We start from the raw sequence: 12413 nt of genomic DNA, 5'->3' as shown, positions 1-12413 counted from the left end.
CTACATGTTGTCTCAGTAAGACAGCCCCTCCCCCCTCTCCACAAGGTGGGGTGAGTGCAGCAAAGCATCATGGTCATTGTAATACTAAAATATCATAAAACCCCCCAGGAAAGTGTTTCTCGTCTCCCAAACATCATTAAAAATTATGATCTGGTTGCAAAAGGGGTGAAGTGGGCCTTTAATGGAAGCTGCAGCGGAGATAGTCATGCGTTAACGGAGACGAGACTGCAGTGGTTTGGAAAGATGGACTTATGTAGCATTGAGTAAATAACGTAAAGCATGCCCAAATTAATGCATGTGTAAAGTATATGAGATCATCAGACTTGATGAAGGTGTGTGCGCAATGAATGGAACAATTCGTTTTTTTTTCGTTTTTTTTTTACATGAGCAGTGATAATTCTTTGTCAAGGAAATGAACTCATTCCAGTATACCGGACTGTATCCACAACGCTGTACATGACGGTAAAGAACTTTTCTCACGGGCATTTGCTAGAACGACACAGACTTTGCAACCAAGAAATGCTATACACTAGCAAGCACATATACGAGCACGAGAGCGTCAGTATTTAAAGGGGCATTCCACTCATTTTCAACATTTTACTATGTCATTAATGTACCTTAGAGCTGTTGTGTGGAAATAATACAAAGGTTCCCCCATTCTGTGTTTCCTAGAACTAGAGGTCTGAAAAGAATCATTAACATGGTGAAACACATCTTGATGATGTCATCAAGATGTGTTTCACCATGCTAATGATTTTTTTCACAATTACATTTCTAGGAAACACAAAATGGGGGGACTTTTTTATTATTTCCACACAACAGCTCTAAGGTATAATAATGACATAGTAAAATGTTGAAAATGGGTGGTTTTCCCCTTTAAGGAGGTATAGGTTGGTCGGAGCGTCTTGGCGTCGGTATCAGACCAAACAAAGGTGTTTAATACCATCATAACGAGCACACGGTTCAAAGTTAATGGGGTCACAGAGAAAAGAACATGGCGGACGCATCCATTGGAATCAAAGGAGAAGTGGTGCGCCCTAGTGGTGCGCCCTAGTGGTGCGCCCTAGTGGTGCGCCCTAGTGGTGCGCCCTAGTGGTGCACCCTAGTGGTGCGCACCGCCCTAGTGGTGCGCCCTAGTGGTGCGCACCGCCCTAGTGGTGCGCCCTAGTGGTGCGCCCTAGTGGTGCGCACCGCCCTAGTGGTGCGCCCTAGTGGTGCGCCCTAGTGGTGCGCCCTAGTGGTGCGCCCTAGTGGTGCGCCTAGTGGTGCGCCCTAGTGGTGCGCCCTAGTGGTGCGCCCTAGTGGTGCACCCTAGTGGTGCGCCCTAGTGGTGCACCCTAGTGGTGCACCCTAGTGGTGCGCCCTAGTGGTGCACCCTAGTGGTGCGCCCTAGTGGTGCGCCCTAGTGGTGCGCCCTAGTGGTGCGCCCTAGTGGTGCACCCTAGCTGTTATATTCAGTTCCTCCAGCTACAGTACGCTTTGCAGTGTGCTAGAGTAGACTCCCTTGTTGGGAGGTTGCTCCCATTGCTCAGGTGGAGCGCCAGTACTTACAACACACCTACCATCAGCTCCCAGTACTAACACCACCACCTACCATCAGCCTCAGTACTTACAACACCTACCATCAGCTCCTAGTATGTACAACACCTACCATCAGCTCCCAGTACTAACACCACCCCCTACCATCAGCCTCAGTACTTACAACACCTACCATCAGCTCCTAGTATGTACAACACCTACCATCAGCTCCCAGTACTAACACCACCACCTACCATCAGCCTCAGTACTTACAACACCTACCATCAGCCCCAGTACTTACAACACCTACCATCAGCCCCAGTACTTACAACACGTACCATCAGCTCCTAGTATGTACAACACCTACCATCAGCTCCCAGTACTAACACCACCCCCTACCATCAGTCCCAGTACTTACAACACCTACCATCAGCTCCAGTACTTACAACACCTACCATCAGCCCTAGTACTTACAACACACCTACCATCAGCTCCTAGTACATACAACACCTACCATCATCTCCCAGTACTCACAACACCTACCATCACCTCCCAGTACTTACAACAACACCTACCATTAGCTACCTGTACTTACAACAACACCTACCATCAGCTACCTGTACTTAACACACAACTTAGTTATCCAAGCCGTGCCAGTGTGATGCCGAGTTGCCGCCGGTGCCCGCCGGGATCAGGATCAAACCCTTGTGGTCCAAAAAAAGCCAAGTGCTCTTTTCTACAGACTGGGCAACCTGCACAATACAATAGACTTCATTTGAGAGAAAGTGTTCAAAACGTCTGGAAATCTCAGAATCTCACGTTTAAGTGACATTAGTCTTCACTTCACGGCAAAAACGATATGTTTAGAGCTGAACGTTTGCGGGACAATATCGAGTTGTAATGTTGCGATGTTTAAGTTAGCGATTACATTTTTTTTTAAAGTGAAGTTAAGCTACTGAAATTGCATTAGTTACTATTGCAACTCACCTATGGTCATGAAGTGTGGGTCACTTAAGGTCGAATAAGAATAAGGTCGCGAATACAAGTGGCCGGAATTAGTTTTCTTCAACGGGTGGCTGGCATCTCCCTTAGAGATAGGGTGAGAAGTTCAGTCACACGAGAGAGACTCGGAGTAGAACCGCTGCTCCTTCGCCTGGAAAGGAGCCAGCTGAGGTGGTTCGGGCATCTGTTTAGGATGCCTCTCGGGCGCCTCCCTAGGGAGGTCCTCGATGCACCTCCCACTGGGAGGAGGCCCCGGGGCAGACCAAGGTGCAGTTGGAGGAAACACAGACTCACTGGCCTTGGAACGTCTCGGGATCCCCCAGGAGGAAGTCACCAATGTTGCTCTGGAGAGGGAAGTCTGGAGCACTCTGGTGGAGCTGTTGCCCCCGTGACCAGACTACGGATAAGCGGTTGAAGATGGATGGATGGATGGACTATTGCAATTTTGATAAGTTGTTCAGCCCTATAGTAGGGCCTTAGCAGTGCCAGCCATGTTGTGGTTCCTCTAAAAATAAGCCATTCATTTTCCCAGAGATTAATTACTTTAAGCCTAATTGATATACTGTAGCTATGTTTTGAACATCTCTATGGCAGCGTTTTCAACCAGTGGTCCTTGAGGGGGTTCCAGGTGGTCCCCCAGCTAAATGAGGGAGAGTTGGTAAACAAATTGACCTTATAAAGGTCCATTCTTGAGAGAGTAAAATGAAACCAAATGCACCCGTAAGGGTCCATTTATTTTTATGCTCTCAAGAGTTAAATTATTGTTAAACATTACTTAATTTACAAAAAGTCTACACAATTAGAGAATGTAGATTTTTTTGATTTTTTTTATCAACGTTTTGCCGTTATCTCTCCTAATGGTACCAACACCAACAATGTGGACAAAATCTTATCCAACGACAACAAAATATTCTACGTTTTCAGTCCGAGAGGCTAAATCTCATCAAGTGGTGGTTCCGTGGCTCAAATACAACATTAAATAAATAATGAGCCTTTTGGTGTGAAAAGGGTTGAAAACCACTGCTCGATTGGGGGGAAATTAATGGCCAATTTGTGAGTGGCACCGCTGCTATGCCCGATTGGCGTTTCAACCGCGCGGCCATAATTATGTTTCCAGACCTTTTGGACACAATACAATGTGTGTATCATAATGTAATAACATCAGTGCTGTGCGTGTGCTGCTGTGGTTTTGAATTGACTGTAGGTTCATTTTGTTTTTTTAGAGACAACCTAGCTAGTTCATATAGCATTATAATTACACAAAAATAAACTGATATTACATATCAGTTGATTAAAGTGTTGAAGAAGGCAGTAGCCAAAGTTAACTTATACCAGCTTAATATGTTGTACCACGACTTCAACAATTAAAGCACTTTGGTCCGAATGGCTTGGGAGTTGTTGCTGTAGTTTCTGCATGTTGTCACTGTCGGGAGTTGTAGTTTCTGCATGTTGTCACTGTTGGGAGTTGTAGTTTCTGCATGTTGTCACTGTTGGGAGTTGTAGTTTCTGCATGTTGTCACTGTCGGGAGTTGTAGTTTCTGCATGTTGTCACTGTTGGGAGTTGTAGTTTCTGCATGTTGTCACTGTTGGGAGTTGTAGTTTCTGCATGTTGTCACTGTTGGGAGTTGTAGTTTCTGCATGTTGTCACTGTTGGGAGTTGTAGTTTCTGCATGTTGTCACTGTTGGGAGTTGTAGTTTCTGCATGTTGTCACTGTTGGGAGTTGTAGTTTCTGCATGTTGTCACTGTTGGGAGTTGTAGTTTCTGCATGTTGTCACTGTTGGGAGTTGTAGTTTCTGCATGTTGTCACTGTTGGGAGTTGTAGTTTCTGCATGTTGTCACTGTTGGGAGATGTAGTTTCTGCATGTTGTCACTGTTGGGAGATGTAGTTTCTGCATGTTGTCACTGTTGGGAGTTGTAGTTTCTGCATGTTGTCACTGTTGGGTGGAAACCCTGTCTAAAACGCATACTTTTCAGGAAATGGAAAAATAAGGAGAGAAAATCTGATCCAAAGTAGTAGTTGTTTAGGCACAAAAAGTGTCAGTACATCGGTCACATTTCATGCCACCAGTGTTGATTATGGCAGTACATTTAGATTTTAGTTTTAGTCATATATAGTCTCTTGAATATAGTTTTCATTTAGTTTTAGTCGACTTTAATGCCATAAGATTTTAGTCGACTAAATCTACACTTGATTTAGTCGACTAAAATGTATTTTGGCGGGCCTTGTTGCCGTCACAATGACAGAATTTACACATGCTGAAAATAACCGATCTACAAGCTCAACGCGTCGCAGTGTGACGCGTTGTGAAAAGTGTAAAATGACTTATACTGGATCTCTTGTCCACTAGTCTCTTCCTAACATTTTAGTCTAGTTTTTATTTGTTGACGAAATTGTCAATACGGTATATTTAGTCTTAGTTTTAGTCATCATAGCTTAGTTTCCATTTAGTTTTCGTCAGTGAAAATAGTTAGTCGACGAACATTTTTCGTCATAGTATTAGTCGACGAAATCAACATTTCGTGCCACCTCATGGTTGGTGCCAGTATCATGGTCAGGGGTGCATGTGTTTGGTCTGACGTATACCAACAGACAGACAGACAGGCATTAGTCCGACACCCTAATAATAATGAATTGCATTTTCTATGCACTACGTGCCTACTCAAAGCACTTACAACGGTTCATTCATTCATACATTGGGAAGTGAAGCGGCGAACAGTTGACGCCAGCGCCACTTCCCACATTCACACACCAACGGTGGCGAGCGCACACCGACCGACTCATTGGAGGCAATGTAGGGTTCAGTGTCTTGCCCAAGGACACTTCGACATGTGGACAGGAGGAGCCAGGATTCGAACCGCCGACCCATGGATCATTGGACGACCTCCTGAGCCACAGCCGCCCGTCATAGTACCCTACCCCAAAACCATAACCCTATAACCTCACAGGAAGCCACGGGTTAGTTTTAACCTGCCACAGGTGAGTTATAACCGGCCACGCATATCGGGAGCGACAATGTTTGCATGTCTAAAAGTGTTGTTTTTGGCAGCACATTTTGATTTTAGTTTCCATTTAGTGACATTTTAGTCAGCTGGAATGTTTTAGTGTCAGTTTAGTTTTAGACGACTAAATATCATAAGATTTTAGTCGACTAAATCTACAGTTGATTTAGTGGACTAAAAGTGTACAATGACTTCTAGTGGATCTCTTGTCCACTAGTCCCCGTTTAACATTTTAGTCTAGTTTTCAATTTGTCGATGAAATTGTCGATAGTTTTAGTCATTATAGCTTAGTTTTCATTTAGTTTCCGTTTAGTTTGTCAGTGAAAAAATGTAGTCGACGAATATTTTTCATCATAGTATATTAGTCGACGAAATCAACACTGTGTCTAAGGGAACCAAGGTGCATGCACCCCCATGGTCAGTATCATGGTCAGTATCATGGTCAGTATTTAAGGGAACCAAGGTGCATGCACCCCCATGGGCGGTATCATGGTCAGTATCATGGTCAGTATCATGGTCAGTATTTAAGGGAACCAAGGTGCATGCACCCCCATGGTCAGTATCATGGTCAGTATCATGGTCAGTATCATGGTCAGTATGTAAGGGAACCAAGGTGCATGCTCCCCCATGGTCAGTATCATGGTCAGTATCATGGTCAGTATTTAAGGGAACCAAGGTGCATGCACCATCATGGTCAGTAACATGGTCAGTATCATGGTCAGTATGTAAGGGAACCAAGGTGCATGCACCCCCATGGTCAGTATCATGGTCAGTATCATGGTCAGTATGTAAGGGAACCAAGGTGCATGCACCCCCACGGTCGGTATCATGGTCAGTATTTAAGGGAACCAAGGTGCATGCTCCCCCATGGTCAGTATCATGGTCAGTATCATAGTGCTACGTTACGTCCGGGTCCAAGTGGCACCAGCTCCCGTCCGCATGTCATTGTAAATAGAATATCTAAACGCGTGAATCTTTTTACAATGACGTTATTTTTCAGAAAGGAAGCCATTGAGGGTTACAATGGGTCTTAATGCTTCCAACTCGAGTAGAATTATTAATGTTTTGTACAAGTTTCCATGACAAAAAAAAATATGATGTGGAGACAATAAAGACTATTATTATCATTATTATTGAAGGTGGTAACAGTCCATTTGCTCAGTAAAATATTTCGGGGGCATATTTAGAATGTTTGCTGGCTTGAGTATGTTGAATCTAGTTTGCATTAATGAGGATTTAGTTGACAAATGGCGATATTATTCCGTGTGGGGCAGACGGCCTGTCACAGCCAGATTTGGGAGAGCAGCGCAGCTTTGTTGTTGCGAGGAAAGCGGTAAAATGAGACTTTCGTGGTTGTTTTCGTCTCAGATTTAGTCCGACGGAGCGTCACAGTATAACTCTATGGGGACACAAAAGCGTATATGGGGACACAAAAGTAGGACCCGGAAGTATCTCACGTGCTCGCGCTCATATCACAGCTAAAATACTGAATGGTCAGTATCATGGTCAGTATCATGGTGAGTATCATGGTCAGTATCATGGTCAGTATCATGGTGAGTATCATGGTCAGTATCATGGTCAGTATCATGGTCAGTATCATGGTGAGTATCATGGTCAGTATCATGGTCAGTATCATGGTCATGGTCAGTATCATGGTCAGTATTTAAAGGAACCAAGGTGCATGCACCCCCATGGTCAGTATCATGGTCAGTATCATGGTCAGTATCTAAGGGAACCAAGGTGCATGCACCGCCATGGTCAGTATAATGTTCAGTATCATGGTCGGTATCATGGTCAGTATCATGGTCGGTATCATGGTCAGTATCATGGTCGGTATCATGGTCGGTATCATGGTCGGTATCATGGTCAGTATCATGGTCGGTATCATGGTCGGTATCATGGTCAGTATCATGGTCAGTATCATGGTCGGTATCATGGTCAGTATCATGGTCGGTATCATGGTCGGTATCATGGTCAGTATTATGGTCAGTATCATTGTCAGTATTTAAGGGAACCAAGGTGCATGCACCCCCATGGTCAGTATCATGGTCAGTATCATGGTCGGTATCATGGTCGGTATCATGGTCAGTATCATGGTCAGTATTTAAGGGAACCAAGGTGCATGCACCCCCATGGTCAGTATCATGGTCAGTATCATGGTCAGTATTTAAGGGAACCAAGGTGCATGCACCCCCATGGTCAGTATCACGGTCAGTATCACGGTCAGTATCATGGTCAGTATCATGGTCGGTATCATGGTCGGTATCATGGTCAGTATTTAAGGGAACCAAGGTGCATGCACCCCCATGGTCAGTATCATGGTCAGTATCATGGTCAGTATTTAAGGGAACCAAGGTGCATGCACCCCCATGGTCAGTATAATGGTCAGTATCATGGTCAGTATCATGGTCAGTATTTAAGGGAACCAAGGTGCATGCACCCCCATGGTCAGTATAATGGTCAGTATCATGGTCAGTATCATGGTCATGGTCAGTGTCATGGTCAGTATCATGGTCATGGTCAGTATCAAGATTCAAGATTCAATAATTTATTTGCCATGTCAACAAGTTGATAGGAATTTGTCTTGGTTCATACTCAACATATACAGACAACCATAGATACAAAAACAAAAAGGACAATACAATACAAAAACCAGCAGCATAGGGAATTACATTGTTTTTAAAGTGCACTATGCATATTGCTACATATACATACATCTAGTTCAGATGTCTAATGGCTACGAGGTAAGTGCTATCTCTGAAGCGAGATGTGGAGCTCTTGATGCTTCTATATCTATATCTATATATCTATATCATGGTCAGTATTTAAAGGAACCAAGGTGCATGCACCCCCATGGTCAGTATCATGGTCAGTATCATGGTCAGTATTTAAGGGAACCAAGGTGCATGCACCCCCATGGTCAGTATCATGGTCAGTATTTAAGGGAACCAAGGTGCATGCACCCCCATGGTCAGTATGGTCAGTATCATGGTCAGTATCATGGTCAGTATCATGGTCGGTATCATGGTCGGCATCATGGTCAGTATCATGGTCAGTATTTAAGGGAACCAAGGTGCATGCACCCCCATGGTCAGTATCATGGTCAGTATTTAAGGGAACCAAGGTGCATGCTCCCCCATGGTCAGTATCATGGTCAGTATCAAAGGGAACCAAGGTGCATGCACCCCCATGGTCAGTATCATGGTCAGCATCATGGTCAGTATTTAAGGGAACCAAGGTGCATGCACCCCCATGGTCAGTATCATGGTCAGTATCATGTTCAGTATTTAAGGGAACCAAGGTGCATGCACCCCCATGGTCAGTATCATGGTCGGTATCATGGTCGGTATCATGGTCAGTATCATGGTCAGTATCATGGTCAGTATCATGGTCAGTATCAAAGGGAACCAAGGTGCATGCACCCCCATGGTCAGTATCATGGTCAGTATTTAAGGGAACCAAGGTGCATGCTCCCCCATGGTCAGTATCATGGTCAGTATCATGTTCAGTATTTAAGGGAACCAAGGTGCATGCACCCCCATGGTCAGTATCATGGTCGGTATCATGGTCGGTATCATGGTCAGTATCATGGTCGGTATCATGGTCAGTATCATGGTCGGTATCATGGTCAGTATCATGGTCAGTATCATGGTCGGTATCATGGTCAGTATCATGGTCGGTATCATGGTCAGTATCATGGTCGGTATCATGGTCAGTATCATGGTCAGTATCATGGTCAGTATCTAAGGGAACCAAGGTGCATGCACCCCCATGGTCAGTATTATGGTCAGTATCATGGTCAGTATTTAAGGGAACCAAGGTGCATGCACCCCCATGGTCAGTATCATGGTCAGTATCATGGTCAGTATCATGGTCGGTATCATGGTCGGTATCATGGTCAGTATCATGGTCGGTATCATGGTCAGTATCATGGTCGGTATCATGGTCAGTATCATGGTCGGTATCATGGTCAGTATCATGGTCAGTATCATGGTCAGCATCATGGTCAGTATTTAAGGGAACCAAGGTGCATGCACCCCCATGGTCAGTATCATGGTCAGTATTTTATTGTCACATCACAGGGTGTTAAACAGTAGAGTAAATATGTATTTTGTGTGTAATCATTTATTATGTTTCCAGAAAGAGAAAGATAACTACATAAACTGTGCTTCTCAGACCACGGGTCTCCGCCAGGCCGGGTTGCCTATACCCAGGGCCTGCAAACCAAACTTGGGAAGGCAGTCACGTAGCCACTTGGGATGGGATTTGAAACATCTTAATGTCATAGGAAGCACCATACAGTACATGACAGGAAAGCACAATAGGTTAGTTATACAAGGAAGCACCACAGAAGACAGGGAAGCACCCTAATTTGAACAGATGTGAGTGGAGGTTCTTCCTTGGCGGCCTACTGGGAGTGCGTTCAAAGTTTATCATTCTCACCCATCGGTCCAGCGGTGCTTGTGGCAAAAAAAATAAAATGGGCTCCTTCTGCAAAGTTTGGAAAGCAATCACAGCCAACTGGAATGGACTATGATAAATCATATATAGATACATGATCTATATACGATGTATAGATACATGATCTATATACGATGTATAGATACATGATCTATATACGATGTTTAGATACATGATCTATATACGATGTATCTCTGCTGTCTGGAGGAAACCTCATAACTGGTCCTTATCTCTGGTGTCTGGAGGAAACCTCATAACTGGTGCTGATCTCTGCTGTCTGGAGGAAACCTCATAACTGGTCCTTATCTCTGCTGTCTGGAGGAAACCTCATAACTGGTCCTTATCTCTGCTGTCTGGAGGAAACCTCATAACTGGTCCTTATCTCTGCTGTCTGGAGGAAACATCATAACTGGTCCTTATCTCTGGTGTCTGGAGGAAACCTCATAACTGGTGCTGATCTCTGCTGTCTGGAGGAAACCTCATAACTGGTCCTTATCTCTGCTGTCTGGAGGAAACCTCATAACTGGTCCTTATCTCTGCTGTCTGGAGGAAACCTCATAACTGGTCCTTATCTCTGCTGTCTGGAGGAAACCTCATAACTGGTGCTTCTCTCTGCTGTCTGGAGGAAACCTCATAACTGGTGCTGATCTCTGCTGTCTGGAGGAAACCTCATAACTCCAAAATGTTCATTTTTCAGGAAATGAAAAATATACGTTTTTTTAAACGATGCAATACTGCCTCATCAAAGTTGGTGTTGTGACTTTAGATATTTGTCAATTACTTGCATGAGAGGGGGAGAGGTACGTGCTGGAGTTAGCTGTTTTAGCAGACAGTTTGAGGGTCCAATGGAGTTAAGAGGTTTTGTCCAATGCGTTTTTTTTACTACTTTCCATTGGTTCAATATTTTCGAAACACAGAGATGTAAAGGGTGTTCAATAATCAATCGCACTGATTTATGGAATAAAAAAAAAATAGTTATGAGGTTTCCTCCTGGACAGCAACGTTATGTACTTTTATATGAATACATAATTATATGACAATGAAAATAGCACCCCAATGCCTTGTAGTATTTTATTTGTCGTAAACAAACAGCTTCCATTGTTGTTTTTTGCATACAGCTCATGGGCATATATTATGTAATATTAGTATAATATTGAATAATAATCATATTTAACTAGCCTACTGAACGACCTCTTTATTCCCAATCAAACGGTTTACATTAATTACCGTGATGTCATTTCAACATATCAGCCAAAGTCAAACATTTTACCAGTGGTGGAAAGTACTTTTACTTAAGTACAATTTTGAGGTATTTGTACTTTACTTGAGTATTTCCAAATTCCAATACTTTTACTTCTACTCCACTACATCTCGGAGCCACATTTGAAAAGACATACAGTACCATGCCGTACCATACCAAAAGGGGTTCCCGCTCAAAATGGGTTAATGTCAGGAAATGCAGCGGCTCCTGTTCAAAATGGACTTCTGTGCATGAGAGCAATGAGGACAATAAGTGAACAAAGAGGATGGTAGTTGCAGCTGTATGCTGCTTCTGGAAGCAGGTTTCCATCTTTCTTTCTGTGTGGTTTGTTGCCGCCCGGAGTGTCAGGGGTTTGACACCAACGGTTGCCCCGACTGGCAAGTAAAATAAAACGTTTGCTTTCAGGTTGCCCGACGTGGGCAAGTGCGTTGGAATGGGGAAGCAACTGTCTTCATTAAATAATATATATATATTGGTTATTCATGAAAGAACAGATAATGGTATTGTTTGACAAGTAGCTGTAGTGCTCATTCAGAGTTTCAAAGTCACTCTGCAGTTTACTGATTGGATTTAGCGTTCATTTGGTTTAGGTTTTTCGGGTTGATAACGCCAGCATTGGCGCAGAATTGTTCATTAACCTTATTTCTGGAAGGTAGGACCCTTGTTGTGATGTCGTTATCGACTATTAGAAATATATTACTTTGATCTAAATATCCACACGTTGACAAACTTAAGACATATAGCTACATGTTCTGGACTCTTTTATTTTGTAAGTATCCATAGACTTTCTATACCCAGAAATAATATGTTTGTTAACAAACATTCTGATCTGGTCCATTTTACTTCTTATATGAATTACAGGAAACACAGCCGAGCTACACTATTTCTTTGAACCGTTTTGAAAGATTTTAGTATTATCATTTATTTATTTTTATATTAATTGTTTTCATCCCACAATTTTGTAACCCATTTTTTCACCCGGTGCCAATTGCCCTAAAACTGTAATCCTGGGCGCTACTCCTCTGCCTCTGTCAACCTGGGGAGAGCCCCGAACTGAGCGGGCCGCTTCTTCACCTGACAGGAAGGGAGTTTCCCCCGGCAGGCCGTAGTAGCAACACGTTATTCCGACCAGTTCCTTTCCCCTCCATCAGGCGCCTTTGGCTGGCCAGG

This window comes from Electrona antarctica (assembly GCF_951216825.1).
Source record: "Electrona antarctica genome assembly, chromosome: 16".
NCBI lineage: Eukaryota > Metazoa > Chordata > Actinopteri > Myctophiformes > Myctophidae > Electrona > Electrona antarctica.
The sequence above is the reverse complement of the archived record's forward strand: the minus strand, read 5'-3'. Positions refer to the sequence as shown.